Source organism: Hypanus sabinus, chromosome 1 (genome assembly GCF_030144855.1).
Source record: "Hypanus sabinus isolate sHypSab1 chromosome 1, sHypSab1.hap1, whole genome shotgun sequence".
In the NCBI taxonomy this organism is placed as follows: domain Eukaryota; kingdom Metazoa; phylum Chordata; class Chondrichthyes; order Myliobatiformes; family Dasyatidae; genus Hypanus; species Hypanus sabinus.
The window spans coordinates 189,964,037-189,987,609 of record NC_082706.1 but is presented as its reverse complement, the minus strand read 5'-3'; the positions used below and the strand labels follow the sequence as shown (position 1 = coordinate 189,987,609).

General features: G+C 40.2%; 1 protein-coding gene across 2 annotated transcripts in view; it reads left to right on the top strand.

The window, feature by feature from the left end:
* The window catches only part of epb41l3a (erythrocyte membrane protein band 4.1-like 3a), a 311,655-nt gene continuing 288,082 nt past the window's right edge, over positions 1-23,573 (top strand). For both annotated transcript variants that reach the window (XM_059983624.1, XM_059983609.1), the window contains exon 1: positions 1-208. The gene's annotated coding sequence lies outside the window, so the exon portion shown is untranslated. The remainder of the gene's footprint in view (positions 209-23,573) is intronic.

The following is a 23,573-nucleotide window of genomic DNA, read 5'->3' as shown; positions in this document are numbered from 1 at the left end:
CTCTCGGGCAGTTAGTCTTCAGCGCAAAAAGAAAGTGGATTTGGAGTTGCGATGTTTTGCAAGTGGATGTATGCTATTTGAATGTTTAATTCAGTATTTCAAAAATAGTGTTATTTAAAAAAACACGGATTAGTTGTTATGCAACGTTTGAGTCTTTTTCAATTTCAACTGTTTGGGGACTTCTGAAGTGCTGCTTAAAGTGGGAAAGGTAAGGGTTTTGATCTGTGAAGGTTAATTTGAGTTTTGTTTCGCTTTTCAAATCCCGTTCGGGGGCAGAATGTTTTTTTTTTGACCGTGTACAGTATGCGTGATGAGATTACTGCAGTTATGGAACTTATTACAAATTACCCAACCCGAGGCTTAATATCATTGAAGATAATTTGCCAGATGAATTTTGAGTGCCGAGGGCATGGAATTCATGAATGTCTCTCTGCTCTCTCAGATATCCCGGCAAAAGAATAGAGACAAATTGGCACGTATTTAAACCATGCAAGCTGCAAAAGTCTCCGAGTACTTGTAAAATAAATCCAAACGCTGCAATTGCATATATGACCTGAGCAAATTCAATAGAGATATACAATGGATAAATTAAACGCGGAGTTATTTTAGCCTCTGATTGCAGTATTTTCACTGCTTTTAACTATGTACGTGTACGAAAAGCTTATGTGTTGATGGAAACGTGATTGCTGTTCTAAACGGCTTAGTTTTAAACCTGACGCAAGGTTAGATGAGATTTAATTGAACATGCTGATTTTACACTGTAATAAGGAGAAATTTTAAAATACAGTTAATATATATTAATACTTTGTACGAATTCTTTCCTAAACTAAGCCATTACATTGATTTGACAGGGTAGGCAGTGAAAAAATGCCAGTCATCAGCTGATCTACCTTAATATGATTATCTTCCAGTTTGGTGATCGAACATCGCCGATTAAGTTGTATTAGTTTATAACCGGTTTCAAATTAACATGGTTATTACTGAATGATTAGACTTCGGGTATGTTTATGGTATCAATTCTACTTTGATTAATATTTTGAAAGCCATGTATTCAAGTTTGTATAAGCAGAATATGGCAAATAAAGTTAAAAACCAATTTATTTCAAATCAGTTTGATTGATTAACAACTATATTAAGAATAAACTGGTCATTTGGCCTTGTAGCAAAACTTCAACTAACCTTCAATCTATTTAACCAAAATGTAGCAATGTTATTTTAAATTGAACAGAGCTTATAATTTCTTGAGCCATTTAGTCATAAAGTGTTTTAATTTGCTTAAAGAAAAGCACAACCTGAAGAAATTAAAGAGAAAGTAGAAATGTTGATCATTTATAATTTTGGTTAAATGCACAGCATACACTGAAATGTGACTTCTTAATGACTTGTGCTACTCTGCACTCCTTACTGAATCATTCTGCAGAAATTTGAACTATTTGTTTGTTAAAGTCATATGATCATATATAACATCATAAATCTGAGTTTTCCTAAATTTTATCGAGGAAGATGCATTCATATTATTGGCAATGATATAGGAGCAGAATTAGGCCATTCGGCCCATCAAGTCTGCTCTGCCATTTCATCATGGCTAATCCATTTCCCTCTCAATCCTAATCACCTGCCTTTCCCCGTATCCCTTCATGCCCCGACTAATCAAGAATCCATCAACCTCTGCCTTACTCAATGACTTGGCCTCTATAGTTGCCTGTGGCAATAAATTCCACAGATACACCACCCTCTGGCTAAAGAAATTGCCCCTCATCTCCCATCTATCCCCCTATTCTGAGTCTGTGTCCTCTGGTCAGACTCCTCTATCATAGGAAAGATCCTCTCCACATCCACTCTATTGAGGCATTTAACATTCAACATTCGATAGGTGTCAATGAAATCCCTCCTCATTCTATTGATCTCCAGTGAGTACAGGCCCAGAGTCATCTAACGCTCCTTCCAATAAGCCTTTCAATCCCAAAATAATTTTCGTGAACCTCCTTTGAACCCACTCCAATGTCAACACATCCTTTCTTAGATAAGGGACTCAAAGGATGTATAAATTTTAACATAAATCCCCATTTTAATGGCACTAACCTCTATAGTATCCCAGACATATCATAAAATAAACATATTCTTAGCCTCTGCTGTTATTTTGTTCTCACTGCTGTTTTGTTTTGCATATAACAATCCTGACACGCGACCGTCCATAATGTGATGTAACATCTTTTCTGGACTGGAACATGGTTCGACACTGTGAGTAATTAATTATCTGCAATATTGTCAGTTGCATTATACAAATAAGAGAACTGTATTGTGAATTGGTAAACTTTAAGGATGAGGTTAATTTTACAAGTATTATTAGATGGTATATGCTTTTAACAAGTATAGTTTATTACATTTCACAACTATTTTGAAATATTTTTAGCGATTTACTTGCTGTTTTGAAAAATGATGGCCAAGGCATTCACTGAAACAAACTGCATTCATTCAAAATATGTATTCCACAAAATAAATTAATTATTATCTATCAAAAGATCACAGTGGGCCTAAAATCTTACATGTTAATTCTTTGTATAATGAGTTTGAACAATAACTTTGTCCTATTGCTACCATGCTTGGAGTGCCTTACAGCAGAACAAGAAAACTACTGTGTGTCTTTGCATCAATTCAAGCTCAGATATTAATATGGTTTCACAAGCAATCTAGAAGTGTCTGTGCATTGTCCTTTGCCACATCCATATTGAAATATGTTTATTGGACTTAAGTATTAGGCCCGCGGTAAGGACGGCACAAATGTAGCACAATAACAATTAATTAAAGAGGGATAAACAATAAGAAGGGAGAATTGTGCAGGTATTCCATTTCATTTTACAGTTTACCTAACCTGCTCTTTAAAACCTATCAACCTGTTTTGCAAGAGTGTCGCCAATTGCAGCATTTCATATTTCTTTTAATATCCATCTGATATATACTATGACATCAAGGAATGGAACATTGCATACTTAGCATATATATATTTAGAGAAATAAATAATTGATAGGATGAAAGCATACGAGGTTTAAAATGGATATGTGGATTCCATAAGTTCTTGTACTTGTGCCATAAAGGAGACTCATACAATGGTTAGAGAATACAGAAGCTTTATTCTAATTTTCTACTGACTTTGCTTGACCCTCGGATCATAACAACCAGTATATTTGCTGTAACTGTAGGTGGTAATTTTAATTTTGAATGTTATCTTACAAGACTTGGTCAAATCTGTAACTAGTTTATAGAGAATTCCACTATTCTGTTTACAGTAGTGTGCTTGGCAACATTATTGGTATGAATTAAGGTATCTGTTGACTTTTAGGGAGTCCTCATCAACATTTGGTAGAGCATTGGATAAATTTGAAATGCTTTACTTGACATGAATTTAAAAAAAAAGTTTTCTGTGCTTCTTCGGCTTAGCTTACTGGTTGGTGTAGTAACGAGCCAGGCCAATCAAGGAAGTTCCAGTTGTGATCTGTACTTAATTCATTGTTGATTGTTACTTGTACCTTGGAAGGGATAAGAGCACATGGTTTAACCAGTAACACAAGAGATACTGCAGATGCTGAAATCCAGAGCAACATACACGAAATGCTGGAGGAACTCTGCATCTATGGGAAGGAGTAAACAATCAGTATTTCAGGACGAGACCTTTCTTTAGGACTGGAAAGGAAAGGGGAAGACGCCAGAGTAAAAAGGTGGGGGGGGAGGGGAAGTAGCGCCATGAAGTCAGGTGAGTGGGAAAGGCAAAGGGCTGGAGAAGGGCTCTGGTAGAGGAGAGGAGAGTGGACCGTGAGAGAAAGGGAAGAAAAAAGGGCATCAGGCAGAGGTGAAGGGAAGAGGAAAGAGGTCAGAGTGGTGAATAGGAAAAGAGGGAAGGGGAGGGGGAAAATTAACCAGAAGAAGAAATCAATGTTCATGTTATTAGGTTGGAGGCTACTGAGATGGAATATGAGGTGCTGCTCCTCTACCATGACTATGACCTCATCGTGGTGGAAGAGGAGGTCACAAACTGACATGTTGGAATGGGAATGGGAACGGGGACAGGAATTTAAATGGCTGGCCACTGGAAGATTCCGCTTTAGGTGGATGGCCCGGAGCTGCTCAACAAAGCAGTCCCCAATTTACATTGGGTCTCACCAACATGGGGAAGGCAGCATTGGGAGCACTAGGTACAATAGGCGACCACAACAGATTTGCAGGTGTGGCGTTGCCTCACCTAGAAGGGCTCTGTGGGGCTCTGAAAGGAGGTGAGGGAAGAGGAGAATGGTTTAACCAGTGATTGCTGGTGTAATATTAAACATGCAAACATTAGGCCTGGACTGGATTGAACTAGCTCTAAAGATTCCAAATGTTAAATAACATTCTAATAATCTTGTTACAAATCGCCACCAGTAAGTCCACTTCAACACTTTGTACCAAGGACTCCAATCAGCAGTAAATGAACAAATCACTGACTAGGTATAAATCTGGGTAGGACACTAGAGGCACGTGCATCAGCAGAAAGCTGTAGCTTTCTGGACTCATGAGTAATCTGATTGCTGTTCTCTAAAGTTTTGCAAACACAGCAAATAAATGTTTGTGAGCAATACTAATCTTTAGTCGCACATATTGGACTTTGTTATGTAGATACATTTTCTTTTATCTTCTCTGGTTTATGAAGGCAGCTTTGCCAAAAGAAAGGTTATTATTCTGCCCCACCCCTTTACTTCATTAGCCAATAGCAATAAGGATAGGTGTGGCTTTCTTAATGGGTTCATTGCCTCCGAATGTCCAACTGCTTTGCCAAGTAAGATTCAATTCAGAGGCAAGGCATCTCTATAGCGGAGTCAAGGGATATGGGGAGAGGGCAGGAACGGGGTACTGATTGTGTATGATCAGCCATGATCACAGTGAATGGTGGTGCTGGCTCAAAGGGCCGATTGGCCTACTCCTGCACCTATTGTCCATTGTCTATTCATCACTGAACTCAGGTGGTGGAGTGGTGAGGGGTCCATTGTTGTGGTTTTCCCTTTTCTGATATCGATTGATTTGAAGTGTCAATTCACGGAAATCTCTCGTGCCCAGCAGCTCTGTGAAATGAAAGAGGAAAATAATTTAAACACTCAGCAAGTTAGGGAGGATGGCTGGACAGAGAAACAATTGATGTTCCGTACGCTTTTCCTTTGGTTCTTCTGAAAGAACAAGCTGTCATATTGGATTACCATTCACTGCTGCAGTGTGGAGGAAAAAAATCTCTTTTATGCTAATATTTTTGAGTAATCTTAATCAGTTTATATGGCACAGTTTTTTCTACATAGAACCAGTTTTCTTTATCCTCTCAACTGGATGTGAGGTTTTCTGTCATAGTCTAAAATATAAATAACGATCCATACTTGGACGTGCAGAGGATGTTTCCTAGAGTGGGGGAGTCCAACATTGGAGAGCAGAGCCTCAGAATAGAAGGTCATTCACTTAGAACAGAGATGAGGAGGAATTTCTTTAGCCAAAAGGTGGTGAATTTGTGGAATTCATTGCCACAGGCAGCTGTGGAGGCCAAGTCATGGGGTATACTCAAAGTGGAGATTGATAGATTATCGATTAATAGGTATGTCAAAGGGTACAGGAAGAAGGCAGAAGAATGGGATTGAGAGGGGTAATAAATCAGCCCTGACAGAATGGCACAGCAGAAATGATGGGCCAAATGGCCTAATTCTGCTTCTATGCTCTGTGTTCTTATGTTGGGACTGGGCAGATGTGGTGTACTGGGATAATATTCTGCGATTAATGTACATTGTTGTACTGGTTATGCATATGTTCTGGTGCAGATAAAGGATATACAAAACATAAGCACAAACTCTCACAAATAAGCCGTTTTTGATACAGTTCGGCAGTGGGCTGACAATTATCGGAGGGATATCCCAGACTGTCCTTGCCGCAGAGTTTACCTTTCTCAGCTAAGATGAACACAAGACCTATTTCTCAGTATTTTTCCCTTTCATTTACCATTGATTCACACAGCAGACAAATTCAATGTTGGGAATGTTTTAATTTTTGTCCCTTTCCTCCACAACAGAAAAAGTGGAAACAGCTAATGCGGTGCAGTGGTTGTTCCATTATTCAGAAATACATACTTATTCAAACTTATTATAATCACAGTATCTGCGTTGCCTAATACAATCATATGTACATTGCACTATTTTTAAAAAGAGATTTTCATAAAATAAACTTATTTTCAGCTGAAGTAATCAATATTTGTGAAGATAATTCTCCTTCATAGCTTTGATTGACATTTTCAACAATAGTGGTGTGAAGTTGCAATCTTACTTGTTGAGATAACTCAGCTCAAGAGCTTACTGCACAGTGTTATCCCGTCAGTCTTTCTTTAGCTTTGTAACTGTGGTATCCAAAGCTTTGTTCTCCTCTTTCCCAAGTTACAAGGTCATAGGTTAAACTTGTCTCACTATTGAAGTGTTAGTTCCCTGAGTATGGATCTGTTAATAATATCTTTTATTATCAACAAAGTAAACTTTGTAAGATTTTATCAGTGTTACTAATCTGATTTGTTAAATTTGTTATCTGTCTTTTATCGTCTTTTTTCTTTAGATATAATAAATACTCCTTACTTAACCTCTGTGTAAGAAGATATTCCGTGACTTCAAAATAATTAATTCTTTTTTCCCTAAAGTTAGTGCCTTTTAAACGTATTCCTTTGACATAATCACACATTGCCAAAATCCCTCTTGAGTAATTAAGAACGTTTAGTTCAAAATAACAGGTATCTCAAATCACAGCAAATTCACTTGATACGCATAACCCAATTTTAAAATAACCAACAAGAGCAAATCTGCAGATGCTGGAACGCTGAGCAACACACATAAAATGCTGGAGGAACTTAGCAGGTCAGGCAGCATCTGTGGAAACACATCAACAGTTGACATTTTGGGCCGAGACCTTTCATCAGATTATCATTGGCATGTGACATGAAATTTGTCAATTTAGCAGCAGCAGTTTAATGCAGTACATAATATAGAAAAAAATAATAATTAAATAATAATAAATGAAATAACAATAATAAATAAGTAAAACAATTACAGTATACGTATATTGAATAGATTAAAAAACATGCAAAAAACAGAAATACTGTATAATAAAAAAGTGAGGTAGTGTCAAACGGTTCAATGTCCATTTCGGAATCAGATGGCAGAAGGGAAGAAGCTGTTCCTGAATCACTGAGTGTGCTCCTTCAGGCTTCTGTACCTCCTACCTGATGGTAACAGTGAGAAAAGGGCATGCCCTGGGTGCTGGAGGTCCTTAATAATGGACGTTGCCTTTCTGAGACACCGCTCCCGGAAGATGTCCTGGGTACTTTGTAGGCTAGTGCCCAAGATGGAGCTGACTAGATTTACTAGGGGGGAAGATGCCAGAACAAGAAGGTGGGGGGGAGGGGAAGAAGGACAAGGGAGGCATGCAGAAATTCCCATGGCTTTAGCAGAGATATTGAAATCATCCTTAGCAGAAGGACGGGTACCAGGGGAGGTGATAGGCGGGTAAAAAGAAAAGTCAGAGTCAGGGAGAAGGAGGGGGAAAATTACAGTAAGGAGAAATCGATGTTCATGCTGTCAATTTGGAGGCTACATGGATGGAATATGAAGTGTTGCCCCTCAAACCTGTGTGTGCTCTAATCGTGGCAGAAGAGGAGGACATGAACCGGCATGTTGGAATAAGAATGGAGATAGGAATTAAAAGGTTTGGCCGGTGGGAAATTGCGCTTTTTGCAGATGGAGCGGAGGTACTCAACGAAGTGGACCCCAATTTTCATCGGGTCTCAGCAATGTAGAGGAGGCAGCGTCAGGAGCACTGGATGCCAGTAGATGGCCCCAAAAGATTCACAGTGAAGTGTTACATCACCTGGATGGACTGTTTGGGGCTCTGAAATTTCTTTTGTGTTCCACAAAATATATCAGAGCTTACTTAGTAGTGTATTTGCATCCAAATCATCTCGATATTTTTTGGAATTGCCTTGAAGACTTATAAATGTATTAAATGATTAACTTACTGTAGGCACGATAAGGTTTGTGGGTGCGACACCGCATTGTTTAAAATAACAGGAGCTAAAATGGTATTGATTGTGATTTGCATTGTAAAATTCCACCATCCTTTGATCAAGGATTTCCAGGATTTCAGCACACAGGAATTGTGCTGAAAACAACATGAACGGAAAATTTAGGCTTCTATCTTTTGTATTTTATATCCACCACACTCCAAACAGGCTGAATTCAATGACCTTGCTAATGCAGGAATAAATTATATAAAACAAATTAAGTTTGTGCATTAGCTCCTATAAATTTCTGAATCAGTACTTAAAGAGCCTTGCTAACTACTGACTGATATTTTAAAGTATCTTTTAATGAGAGCATTATTCTCAGTCTCTTCAAAATTCAAAAATGGAAGCTGGGACGTGGAGAAAACAGGAGGGGTCACTCAACATTTTGTTATAGTAGGTTTCAAGAGAAACTTAAGAATCTTGAAGAAAAATAGACAAGGACCAGCATGGGAATTGCAGAGGTGATTCCCAGATGGTTGAAGGTACACAAGGTAGAGAGTTAAAGGAATGGGTTGAAATGAATTATGGAGTTGTGTTAGCTTTCTGTTCTGTTATTCCTGTCAGGAAGGAGATACAAGAGCCCGAAGACCCATATTCAGTGATTCAGGAACAACTTTTTTCTTTCCATCAACTCATTTCTGAATAGTCCATGAACATCGCCTTATTACTCCTTTATTCTCTCTATTTATTTATTTATTTATTTATCTATCTATCTAGCTATTTATTTGGTCATTTATAGTAACTTTGTTCTGCTGCTGCAAAACAACACATGTCATGCCATGTAAGACAGTCATAATAAACCTGATAAAAAACACAAAATGCTGGCAGAACTCAGCAGGCCAGACAGCATCTATGGGAGGAGGTAATAACGACGTTTCAGGGCGAAACCCTTCATCAGGAGGGTATTATTATTATCATCATCATAATAAACCTGATTCTAGTTCTGGACTCTCTAATGCAAAGTGAAGTGGGTTGAAGTGCTGAGGTTTGAGTTTGTTGTGTCAATGTTGATGGGCCTCACAACTCGGGTAGCATGTTGAGTTCAAAACTGACAGGCTGCATCACTGTCTGGTACAGAGGAGCTACTGCACAGGAGCTACTGAAAGAAGCTGCAGAAGGTTGTAAATCCAGTCAGCTCCATCTTGGGTACTGGCCTACAAAGTACCCTGGACCTCTTAAGGGAGCGGTGTCTCAGAAAGCCAGCATCCATTATTAAGGACCTCCAGCACCCAGGGCATGCCCTTTTCTCATTGTTACCATCAGGTAGGAGGTACAGAAGCCTGAAGGCAATTCAGGAACAGCTTCTTCCCCTCTGCTATCCGATTCCTAAGTGGACATTGAATCTTTGGATACTACTTCACTTTTTTTTAATATATAGTATTTCTGTTTATTTGCATGTTTTTTAAATCTATTCAATATACATATACTGTAATTGATTTACTTATTATTTAATTTATTATTTTTCTATATTATGTATTGCATTGAACTGCTGTTGCTAAGTTAACAAATTTCACGTCATACGCCGGTGATAATAAAGCTGATTCTGATTCTGAACAAATTCTAGGCTTTCATTCCAATGCAATACTGTACTGGGATATTGCTATGTTGTCAGAGTTGCTGTCAATTTGGTGGTCCCGTCCCACCCACAGTCCGCACTCTATCATGGCCGTAAAAATTCCCTGGAAGTGCTTCAGATGTTTTTGGGTGTGCTAATGTGTTTAGTATTTCTCACTTATGTCAATATTGTACAACAGATCTGATTATTATCACATTATTGTGTAATAATCACCTGCTTTATTTCTCTGTTACAATGATTACAACATTTTTTTTCTTAAAAAAAAGCAATTAAGTTGTCCATAAAGTAGTTTGGTATGTCCTGAGGTCATCAAAAGTAACGTGTAAAGAGGTGAAGTGTCTTTGGTTTTCCTCCATCATCCAACAAAATAAAGTGATTTGTGAAATTGTGATAAATATCCATTAATTTTATCAATGCCAGAAGTAAGATATGCAAAATTCTAGAATTTGAAACAAAATAATTTTGTGTTTTCACAATTTTATTGTAACTTGCAAGAATGATGTAAGCAATATTCCAAACTTGTCAAGTTGAGATTTTTTTGCAATGCATTACAAAACTAATTGAATATCAATTTAATTATAAAGTCTTCAGCAGTTTTCAATATTTTTTCCATAACATTAAATTTGTTAATTTTTAATTTTAATAATGTAAGTACTATTTGTGAACTGTAGAGAATGTCTTGTTCTTTTTGTCAACGATTATGGATACACGAGTTCATTTTGTGCTCACAAAGTTATTATTAACAGAGTTAACACTTGAAATTATGAAATTGGGCATTCTTATTAAAGATGAATTATTTTAAAAAGAGGTGATGCATTGAATTCTAAAATTTTAATGCCTCTACACAAATTTCCCAAGGTTTTAGAAGTATGCTCATGTATTTAATTTTTGTGTCTTTGTTTTCATTCTACCTTTTCACAATTCAAGATGGAGGAGGGATTGGACTGTATGGCTGAATAAGTTTCTTTGAGTTTACCCTCACCTTTAGCCGCCCGGTGTTGTAGTGGCATCCGCACCGGGCTTTGAAGCGAGTGGTCCCGGGTTCAAAGTCAGCCAGCTCCTTGCCCGCTTTCAACCTGTGCTGGATTGAGCTAGCAACTCGGCCTTAAAAAAACAGACAAAAATGCTAAAGAAATGGCAAGGTTACCGCCTGATGCACCACAAAGCACAGAGACAAACTCATTTCATCACATCAGTGCACAGGGGAAGTACAAAGGAAAAACAATAACAGAATACAAAGTGTTATGGTTACAGAGAAACTGTGGACAATAAGTGACAAGGCCAAGTGAGGTAGATTATGAGGTTAAGAGGGAATCTTATTACATTAGGGGACTGTTCAATAGTCTTAACAGCATCAAAGAATGTCCTTGTGCTTGGTGATACATGGTTTTAGGCTCTTTTATTTTCTGCCCGATGGCTCAGTAGTTTCATTCAATATCAGGGAATGTACACAGTAAACAACCTGAAATTCTTACCCTTCACAGACATCCACAAAACAGGAGAAAATCCCAAAGAATGGATGACAGAAAAATTTAGAACCCCAAGACCCCCCCCCCCCCCACCAAAGCAGCAAAGCATCAGGATCGGAGAGGAGAAAATGAATAATGTACAGGGAGGGTGGGATCTCTGATTATGCTGCCTACTTTACGGAGCCAGCAATGAGTGTAGGCAGAGACCATGGAAGGGGGGGGGGGCTGGTTTCTGTGATGTGCTGAACTCTATCTATGACTCACTGCAGTTTCTTATAGTCTCGGGCGGGTCACTTGCCACATCAAGCATCTGGATAGGAGGCTTTCTCTTATGCATCAATATAAATTCGTGAGAGTTAAAGGAGACAATGTCAAATCTCTCTCTTGCCTTCTGAGGATGTAGAGGCACTGATGCGCTTTGCAGGTCATAGCTTTTACGTGGTTGGAGCAGGACAAGGTATTGGTGATGTTCACTAAGGAACTTGAAGATCCCAAGCCTCTTGAACTCAGCGCCATTGATGTAAACAGAAGCATGTGCACCGCCCCTTCCCCTTTCCGAAGGGGGTTGGCGAATTCACTCCTGTTTACATCAAAGGCCAACTCTATTGCTTTGCTGACATTGAGGGAAAGGTTGTTGTCATGACAACGTATCACTCGTCCTGCTATCTCCTTCCTGTACACTGACTCATTGTTACTTAGCCCAGCATAGACGAAGCTTGAGGCAGAATCAGCCCATACAGTTGTATGTTTGAAGGGAATAAAGTAGGGGCTGAGAACAGCCTATTGAAGTTAATCCTGGCGGACATGTTGCTGCCTATCCTTACCGATTGTAGACTGTTAGTCGTCAAGTTAAGGATCCAGTTGCAAAAGGAGGTGTTGCGTCCCAGATCTACGAGTTTGGGGGTAAGTTTGTTTGGAATTATAGTATTGAAGAAGGGACTGAAGGCAGTAAACAATAGTCTTACCTAGGTGTCTTTATCATTCAGATGCTCCAGAGGTAAGTGTGAGGGCAGGGAAATGGTGTCTGCCGTAGACTTATTTTGACAGTAGGCAACTGCATTGGGTCGAGGTTGTCTGGGAGGCCGGAGTTGATGTGCACCATGACTAGCCTTTCGAAGGGCTTTATGATGGTGAATGTCAGATTCACTGGGTGGTCATCATTAAGGTGTGTTGTCTTATTTTACTTAGATACTGTGATGATAGTTGTCTTCTTAAAGCAGGTGAGAGTTGTAAGAGGTTTAAAAATGTCTGCAAAGATGCCCCACCAGCTGATCTGTGCAAGATCTAAGGACCCCACAGCAGGGGACACAAATCGGGCCAGGTCCTTTCTGTGGGTTCACTCTCCAGAAGACTGATCTAATGTCAACAGTGGTGACTGTGGGTGTAGGTGCATTAGAAGGCTGTTAGAGCAAGTGGCGATATTCCATTCTGCTCTATTTAAAATGCAAGTAGAATGTGTTAAGCTTATCAGGAAGGGCTGCACGGTTGACAACATTGTTTCGTAGCTCATTATACCATGTAAGTCCCGCCACAAATGACAGCTGGTCTGGGATTTACATTTGCATTGGTATTGTCTCTTGGATTCCCTGACAGCTTCATGAAGGCCATATCTCAATTTTATTGATTGATTGATTGATTTATTGAGATACAGCACAGAATAGGCCCTTCCGGCACTTTGACCCGCGATATAACCTGAGCCAAATTACAGAACAATTTACAACAACCGATTAACCTACTAACCATTACTTCTTGGGACTGTGGGAGGCAACCAGAGTACCCAGAGGAAATCCACACCATCACAGGGAGGACATGCAATCTCCTTCCAGACAGCAGCGAGAACTGAACCTGGATCCCTGGTACCGTAAAGCGTTGTGCTAACCACTATGCTACCACACTGCCCTTCTTGTACAGGTCAGGGTTACCCAATTCAAATGCCAGAGTCCTGGACCTTAGTAGAGAGTGGATCTCCTGGTTCATCCATGGTAGGGTTTAGGAATACTTGGATTGACTTCTTGCTCATAAAGTCCGTGACAGTGATGACATACACATCTAGGTTGGCTGCTGAGTCTTTGAGTGTGGACCAGTCAGACGACTCAAAGCAACAGTGAAGAAGCCTACCTTTAGATGACATTTTCTCTGTTTATAGTAGGGAAGAGGGAGCCATAGTCAGGTGTCTGTGTGTGGATGGAGGTGTAGCTCGTTAGGCATCTTTGAAAGTTGTGTGATAATGGTGCGAATCCCTCCACTGAATTTAAATGCAAAGGTTAATTTATTATCAAAGCATGCAGTTATGAAAATCTTCCTCTCCGGGTGGCCATAAGATCAAGAGAGAAAAGAAAGGCAACACAATCATCAACTCCCCAAGTCTCCCCTCCCCGGCCAAAAAAGCAAACAAAAATGAAACAGGCACATCAACCCCCAAATTCCCCTCCACACTCAAAAAAAAAGAACAAAGTAGAACCACATTGACACCCAAACCTCCCCCCCCCCCCGCAAATGCACAAAAAAACCCAAGAAATATCGGGCAAAAAGCAGAGAATCAAAAAAAATAAGACTGATAAAAGTCTATAGTCCAAGGGGAGTTGCATCTAAAATGCAGAAAACCTGAGCAACGTTCTCTGGGCACAGCGGCAGGCTCTCCCACCTCCGATAGCGTAGCAGAGCAATCCTCAGCCCTCCACACTCGCCTCGTTGCTTCACTCTCCCTTGTCGCTTTCATTGGCACACAACAGGATCTTTAATCGGCAAACTGGAGTCAAACATTGGCTTGCGCCCTGACCCGCGACCTGCCGCCATGAGTTTCACGCCTGCTGGGGCTTTCACCTGGAATCCCCTTGGAGACTGCAGAGTGCTGATTTCACCCAAACAACCTCCAAGCTTCGGCACTTGCAACGATGATTCAATTTCCCTCGTCACTTTGATCGGCAAAATGGAGTCGAACATCGGCTTGCACCCCACCCCATCCCACCTTGAGGTTTGCACATGTTACCTCTGCCTCCCAGAATCCTCGTAGAGACTGTAGAGTGCTGGAACACCCACAGGATCTCCAAACAGCAAATCACAGACCAGCAGTTCCAGCATCACATCCAAGATGAAAAACAAATGTGAAAGACATAAAGGAAGTGAAATATATCAACTGAAGGGGCGCTGTACGCAGGCACCACCTTAACCCGAAAATTCATTATTAAAACAAGTGACTATGTGAAATATTTTAACTTCTTTTGCAAGTATATTGTTGTGCCATTCAATATTTCCCAGGCTTCAAATGTCTTTATGAATAAAACCATAAAATTAAGTGAATCATGTTCATTTCCTATGAATCAATTCTTGCATTAACCTTAAGGTTATGTGAAAGCCGTGCATCAAATTAGAATAAAATGGATTTAATTTTTTTAATTTCAAGTGCCATCAGCTTTCTAAAGAAGATGTATTCATTAATAATTTAACTAGATAAATTTGCATAAACTGGTGTTCCAGTAAAATGTTGTAATTCAGTTTAAGTCCAATAATTGAGACATCAAAGAACAATTTATTATGTGCATTATGTCATAGATATTCAGATGCTGAAATCACATCTAAGTGAGGAATTTGGATGGTGTAGGAGACAATGAAACTGAAAAGTGTCCTGAATCCCAATAATTGTAGTCCCGGCTCCAGGCTTAGCTGTTTCCTTGTAATTGGCTTGCCCTGATGTCACAAAGGTGGACTAAGAATTTCTATAGAATACAGAACAGTACAGGCCCTTCAGCCCACAATGTTGTGCCAACCCTTTAACATCCTCCAAGATCAATCCAACCCTTCCCTCCTGTGTGGCCCTCCATTTCTGTTTCATACATGTGCCAATTCTTCCCTCCTTTCACAACTCGAAAGGAAACTGAGAGAAGTCCAGGAAAAAATTCAGGCCATGCTTTCTGGAAGCAGACTTAAAGTAAGTATTTAAAACAAGAATCAAATGCCATACCTATATCTTGTCATGTCAAAGTTGTCATATCTTCCGATATACTCTGAAATTCAAAAGCATTCAAGAAATTAAATAAACTACTTAAATTATTAAATTATACTTTGGAAAGGAATCAACAGCGCAAGCACTTTTAAGTTAGTTATTCCTTGAATTAAATAGACTGGGACAGGGGAAAAAGTCAATTTATAATGTTCTTGATTTTCTTCCATATAGCTATGGAGACTCCATTTAAAAAAATTATTTCACAGATATCACACCACTGATGGAACACTTTGGTAGACGAGGATCTGGAATAAACCACCAATTTCAGGATTGTGAAGAGGCATTTGCTGAAATCCCAAATTTTCCTACTGTTATGTGGATAGATACCAGTAGTTTACCACAGAATTGCCAACATCTCCCAGCAAGGTTTGGCCTGTTGTTTTAACACAAGGTTTTATCAAACAAACGCAAAAAACTATTTGTTTCAGGTGGTATAGAGAAGGTGACCTTTCTTTCTTTATCTCCTTTTCCACCCACAACCCTTCCCCACACCATATCTGGGGATGAAGCTTTGCCGTTTGTCTAGCAATTTTTAAGTTTTACGTTTTAGAAAATTTGTGTTCATTATAAAAGCACACAAACAATAAAAATATTGAGTTAAAACAAAGTAATTTTAAAGGAACTTCTTCTCTTATATGCCAAAGATTTAAATGCCAAAATTCAGATCTAGCACGGATCTCCCAGAATCTCAGTGAGGCTGGGTTCTCTCATTGGCCTTCTCAATGGGCCAATGGGCCAGGTTGTTCTTACCACTCTGTCAGAAGGTGCTGAACTTTCTTAGTACGTATGCAAAATTTGAGGCCTGCCTTAGCAACAACAATTCAATGACTACAACTTTAATAGAGACAAGTGCAATTTGTCTTTTCCAGATCAAAGTAAATTATTTTATTTGAAAAGATGACCTTGTTTGTAACTCTAAAAATGTACCTAAGGACATCTAGAATAGTTACAAATCAATATTAAACTAAACTGAAATGAATTATAAAATAATTTGCCTTTCTTTGGTTTATATCTATTCTACAATCCTAATTGAAATCCATAGGTTGGTGATCTGCCCGACTCCAAAAGAAGGGCACTGACATATGTTTTTCAGTTAGTTTGGGACGTGTGAATGTCCCAATTTACTACCATCCGGAATGGTCTAAATGTAGCTGTTCTATTTAGAAACACCAACATCTGCCAGCCAGTTATATACCAATAACTATGACTGCTAATGAGCTCATAAGTTATTAAAGTGCTATCTCTTGCAATGTTATCTTTCACTTAAAGGGGTCCCTTGTGCTCCTGGCTTCATTTATATTTCCAGGCTAATGTTTAAAACAAAGCAATCAACAATCGTCCCTTTAATAGTCCAAACCAGAGCATTGGCTGAATTAAAAGAATAATTTACTTTTTCCCCCCTTTCTTGCAAACGAGGGCTATCAGAAAAAAATTCAGCACACTCTGGAAATAAGCAGTGCTCTCCAGGAATAAAGAGCAGTCCAGTTAATGCCCATGAAGAGGATGGAGAAAGTACAGCCAATGCTATTTTAGGTGCCAATTGTTCTTCAGAACTGTCATCTAAATGATAAGGAAAGAATTTAGCAAAGCTGGTGGGGATGGGGGACAGAGGAGTGAGGGGCACAGTGTGGAGTGTGAAAGAAGGGGGAAGACAGCTAGTACAGGTATTACTTATAGGAGAGACATTCACAGGCTGAGGACTAGAAAGCTGCTTAATTGAAACTTTTTAATAAGCTGATGCAGGGAAATTTAAAATAAATTAAAATAGGATCAGAAAATAGGAGAAGCTTTGTCCTGATATTCGGGTGAAGGGTAGCGACCCAAAAATCATCCTGTCCTCCCTGGGGTGCAGCAAATATCCGGCATTTTTTCGCTTGACTTCAGACCTCTCAGTGTCATCTATTGTGGTATTCACAAGTAGGTATTAACCTCATTTTTATGATGTAATTACTGCAATATTATGAGGAATCATTAGCAGTAGATTACAGGGTTACTATATATAGCACATTTACATTGCACTGCCATTAGAAGTGATGTGCAACTGTTGAAGCTCCCATTAATCTGTCAAGTTAAAGCATAGCTATACTTCCCCACTAGAGATTCTGAACATAGAAACATACAAACACAGAAAACCTACAACACTATACAGGCCCTTTGGCCCACAATGCTGTGCTGAGCATGTACTACTTATCTAAGAAATTACCTAGGGTTCCCCATAGCCCTCTATTTTTTTCTAAGCTCCATGTACCTTGTTGAAGAGTGTCTTGAAAGACCCTATCATATCCGACTCCACCACCGATGCTGGCAGCCCATTCCACGCACTCACCACTCTCTGCGTAAAAAAAAACTTGCCCGAGATCTCCTCTGTACCTTGTCCAAGCACCTTAAAATTGTGTCCTGTCGTGTTAGCCCTGAGAAAAGCCCTGAAAACTGTCCACACAATCAATGCCTCTCATCATCCGTTACTACAAGGAGAAAAGGCCAAGTTCACTCAACCTATTCTCATAAGGCATGCTCCTCAATCCAGGCAACATCCTTGTAAATCTCCTCTGCACCCTTTCTATGGCTTCCACATCCTTCCTGTAGTGAGGTGACCAGAACTGAGCACAGTACTGTGGGGTCTGAACAGGGTCCTATATAGCTGTAACATTACCTCTCAGCTCTTGAACTCAATCCCACGGTTAATAAAGGCTAATGCACCGTATGCCTTCTCAACCACAGAGTCAACCTGTGCGGCAGCTTTGAGTGTCCTATGGACTTGGACCCCCAAGATCCCTCTGATCCTCCACGCTGCCAAGAATCTTACCATTAATACGATATTCCACCATCATATTTAACCTAACAAAATGAACCACCTCACACTTATCTGAGTTGAACTCCATCTGACACTTCTCAGCTCAGTTTTACATTCTATCAATGTCCCGCTGTAAACTCTGATAGCCTTCCACACTATCTACAACACCCCTAACCTTTGTGTCATCAGCAAATTTACTAACCTATCCCTCCACTTCCTCATCCAGGTCATTTATAAAAATCACAAAAAGAAGAGGTCCCAGAACAGATCCCTGAGGTACACCACTGGTGACCGACCTCCATGCAGAATATGACCCATCTACAACCACTCTTTGCCTTCTGTGGGCAAGCCAGTTCTGGATCCACAAAGCAATGTCCCCTTGGATCCCATGCCTCCTTACTTTCTCAATAAGCCTTCCATGGGGTACCCAATCAAATGCCTTGCTGAAATCCATATACACTACATCTACTGCTCTACCCTCATCAATGTGTTTAGTCATATCCTCAAAAAATTCAGTCAGGCTCGTAAGGCACAACCTGCCTTTGACAAAGCCATGCTGACTATTCCTAATAATATTATACCTCTCCAAATGTTCATAAGTCCTGCCTCTCAAGATCTTCTTCATCAACTTACCAACCACTGAGGTAAGACTCACTGGTCTATAATTTGCTGGGCTATCTCTACTCCCTTCCTTGAATAAGGGAACAACATCTGCACCCTCCAATCCTCCGGAACCTCTCCCATCCCCATTAATGATGCAAAGATTATCACCAGAGGCTCAGCAATCTCCACCCTCACCTCCCACAGTAGCCTGGGGTACATCTCATCCGGTCCTGGTGACTTAACCAACTTGATGCTTTCCAAAAACTCCAGCACATCCTCTTTCTTAATGTCTATATGCTTAAGCTTTTTAGTCTGCTGCAAATCATCACTACAATCGCCAAGGTCTTTTTCCATAGTGAATACTGAGGCAAGGTATTCATTAAGTACCTCTGCTATCTCCTCCTCATGCACACTTTTCCACTGTCACACTTGATTGGTCCTATTCATTCACATCCGATCCTCTTGCTCTCACATGCTTGTAGAATCCTAAAGTGTTTTCCTTAATCTTGCTCGCCAAAGCCTTCTCATGGCCCCTTTTGGCTCTCTTAATTCTAAGCTCCTTCCTGCTAACTTTATAATTTTCTAGATCTCTATCATTACTTAGTTTTTTGAACCTTAAGTAAGCTTTTCTTTTCTTCTTGACTAGATTTTCAACAGTCTTTATACATATTGGTTCCTGCACCCTACTGTCCTTTCCCTGTCTCATTGGAACTTAACTATGCAGAATGCCACACAAATATCCGCTGAACATTTGCCACATTTCTGCTGTACATTTCTCTGAGAACATCTGCTCCCAATTTATACTTCCAAGTTCCTGCCTGATAGCTTCATATTTCTCCTTATTTCAATTAAACATTTTCCTAGCTGAAAAGTTAGATGGTAAAGGAGAGAGAATTGTGATCACTCTTTCCAAAATGCTCTCTCAATGAGAGACCTGACACCTGACCAGGTTCATTTCCCAATACCAGATCAAGTACGGCCTCTCCTCTTGTAGGCTTATCTACATATTGTGTCAGGAAGCCTTCCCGAACACAGCTAACAAACTCCACCCCATCTAAACCCCTTGCTCTAGGGTGATGCCAGTCAATATTGGTGAAGTTAATATCTCCCCTTACGACAACCCTGTTATTAATGCACCTTTCCAGAATCTGTCTCCCTATCTGCTCCTCGATATCCCTGTTACTATTAGGTATTCTATAAAAAAACATCCAGCAGAGTTATTGACCCCTTCCTGTTTCTAACTTCAACCACAGAAACTCAGTAGACAATCCCTCCATGACTTACTCCTTTTCTGTAGCCGTGACACTATCTCTGATCAACAGTGCCATACCCCTGCCTCTTTTGCCTCCTTCCTTATCCTTTCAGAAACACCTAAAGCCTGGCACTCAAAGTAACCATTCCTGCCCCTGAGCCATCCAAGTCTCTGTAACGGCCATAATGTCATAGTTCCAAGTACTGATCCATGCTCAAAGCTCATCAGCTTTGTTCATGATACTCCTTGCATTAAAATAGACACATCTCAAACCATCAGTCTAAGCACATCCCTTCTCTCACCTGCCTATCCTCCCTCTCACTCTGCCTGCAAGCTTTCTCTATTTGTGAGTCAACCACCCCTTCCTCCATTTCTTCAGTTCGGTTCCTGCCCCCAGTTAACAAACACTCAAAGCTCATTAAGAAATTTTTAACCTTCTACTTGAAGTAAATTTGTATTTTTGTTGAATACCTAACCACATCAGCTAAAAGGTAAATTCCATTTTTTATTTGCCTTGGCTGACTTCACTTGGAGTTAGAATTAGGCAAGTGCCTCGTCAATGGCTGACATGATGCTGACTGATTTGTGCCTCTCCAAAGTTCAGTTTCACCTCCTTTGTCAGAGCAAATATTAATCTGCAAGAGTTCTCTTTGCCATGGAGAATCTGTCCATCAAAAGGAAATGTACTCAGTGGCCACTTTATTAGGTGTACCCCATTCCAATTAATGCAAAAATGTAATCAGCCAATCATGTGGCAGTAACTCATTGCATAAGAGCTTGTGGGCATGGTCAAGAAGTTCAGTTGTTGTTCAGACCAAGCATCAGAATGGGGAAGAAGTATGATCTAAATGACTTTGACTTTGTGACTTGATTGTTGTTGCTAGGCAGGACCTGATAAACTCCTGGGATTTTCAAGCACAATAGATTTTACAAAGATTGGTGTGTGAAACAAACAAAATGAGGTGAGCGGCAGTTCTGTGGGCAAAAATGCCTTGTCAATGACAGGGGTCAGAGGAGAATGGCCAGACTGGCTCAAGCTGACAGGAAGGTGACAGTAACTGAAATAACCACTCATTACAACAGTGGTGTGCGGAAGAGCACCTCTGAATGCACAACACATCAAAGCTTGAAATGGGTGGGCTACAGCAGCAGAAATCATGAGCATTCACTCAGTGGCCACTTTGTTAGGTACAGGAGGTATGTAATAAAGTGGATGCGAGCATATAATTTGTATTATATACTTATCATCCAGATCTGTACCTTGTTCAATAATCCATCTGATAGTGCCTGTTGCATCAAGGCTGGCCTGTCCAGTTCTTTCAGGTGTACTGCAGGCACATGTCCTTCGCAGGGCTGATGTGGAAATCAAGGATAACGGCTGCAGGAGAGCGTTACTTGCTGACCAGCTTTGAACACAACAGAGTTTGGTATATGCCATTTGGGGGTTTGTGGGAGAAAGATAAGTGCTGCTTTCACTGACATCCTTCAACCTCTATTGTGTTAAGTTTGGTACCTGGCAAACACTCCAGTTGGAATTGGGGAGACTGCAATGACGTGTTACGATGAATTATGCTGTTCATCACAGTACATCTCTTGTTTTTTGCTTTCTACCAGGCGGTAGTTAAAAGCTGTGATTTGAAGTACTCTGATGATCTACCGGAAAAGAGCTGAAGCAATATCATTTTAGATTAACATGGCTCAAGAATGGCTTGATTTATAGCTTTGGAACATAACTTACTTCTTAAGGAAGTGTTATGTAATTCATTGCTGTTGGAAGCTAATTTCTGCTGCTTAAAGGTATTGCTGCTGATTGATCAACGTCCATTTTATGACTGAAATTTGGATTCCTGGTCCTTTATTAGGCTTTGGGACTCTTCCAAGTCATGTCCAGAGAGCTTGATTCTTGTGATTAAATGTTGCAGTCTTAGCTACTTGTGCTGTGGTGATGCTTTGCTTACTGACTGTCTTCAGGTAATGAGTTCCTTTTTTTAACAGATGTTCATAACTCAGTTTTGACCGTAAGAAGGTACACACACAAAAAAAAACCACTTGATACAGTGACTGCGCTCTCACAAGATTGCAATGAAAGCCACCTCACACTGCTTTGTCCATTGCTATTTCTTCCCAAGCTGTAGTAATGAGTTCAAGGGGTAGAGCACAGTAGTCAGGTTTGCCAGCAACTTGTATTAGTAATTGACAAATCAAAAGGACCGCCACTGTGACACATCCTTCGGCATTGGAGCGTCCACCACTGTTTGAATTTTCTCAGCACACTTGTGTAATTCTTGTGTGTCAGTGATGTGACCATAGTAACTGATACTTGGTTTAAAGAAATCACACTTGTTGCATTGTGCTCTGAGCCCCTAATCTTCTAATCCTTTTAACACTGTCTTGAAATTCTGGAGATGTTTCTTGTCATCCTTGGCAACGAGTCTTGTGCTGTGGCTCAGAAGAGCAGAAGAGGTGAAGAGAACTGCAGTGTTGATAGGAGATTCATAGTCAGAGGAACAGAGACGAGGTTCTGTGGGCGTGACAGAGACACATCTCTGGGGAAGTAATCGTTGGATTGCGGCCTATACCACATGGCAGTGAAGGTGAGAGGAGGATGAATGTGTGGCTGAGGAACTGGTGCAGGGTTCAGGGGTTCAGATTTATGGATCATTGGGATCTTTTCAGGGGAAGGTACCACCTGTGCAAAATGGATGGGTTATAACTCAACCCGAGGGGATCGAATATCCTTTCAAGCAGGTTGACCAGAGTTGCTTGGGAGGATTTAAACTCATTTGGCGTGGGCATGGGAACCGCAGTGATAGGGCTGAAGATTTGGTCGCTGGTTTACAAACAGAGGCAATGTGTAGTGAGGAGGGAGTGTTGATAGGACAAAATTACAGTCAACAGGATGAGTTGTAATGTAAAAAGTGAACAAAATCAAAAAGGCTGAATACAGGGCTGAGTGTTATATTTGAATGCGCACAGCGTAAGGTAGATGAACTTGTAGCAGAGTTACAGATTGGCATATATGATGTTGTTGGCATCATTGAATCATGGCTGAAAGATTATAGCTGGGAACTTAATGTCCAAGGATACACATTGTATTGAAAGAAAGGGCATGTAGACAGAGGGGGTGGGGTGGTTTTGTTGGTAAAAATTAAAATCAAGTCCTTAGAAAGAGGTGACATAGGATTGGAAGATACTTATGGGTAGAGTTTAGACACTGTGATGGTAGAAAAGATCCTGATGTGAGTTGTATATAGACCCCCAAACAGTAGAAAGGATGTGGTTTAAAAATTACAATGGGAGGTAGATTGGGGGGGGGGGGAATTTCTAGAATGGCCTATTAGATAGCTTTTTAGAGCAGCTCTTGGTTGAGCCCACCAGGGGTTAGCTATTCTGGATTGAGTGTTGTTCAAGGAACTGGAATTGATAAGAGAGCTTAAGGTAAAAGAACCCTTAGGGGAAGTGATCATAATATGGTAGAATTCACCCTGAAACTTGAGAAGGAGAAGCTAAAGTCAGATGTATCAGTATTACAGCGGAGTGAAGGGGATTACAGAGGCACAGGGGAGGAGTTGGCCAGAATTGATTGGAAAAGAACACTGGCAAAGTTGACGGCAGAGCAGCAATGGCTGAAATTTCTGGAAGCAATTTGGAAGGTTCAGGATGCATGCATCCGAAAGTGGAAGAAGTATTCTAAAGGAAAGATGACACAACCGTGGCTAAGACGAGCAATCAAAGCCAACGTAAAAGCTAAGAGAGGGCATATAATAGAGCA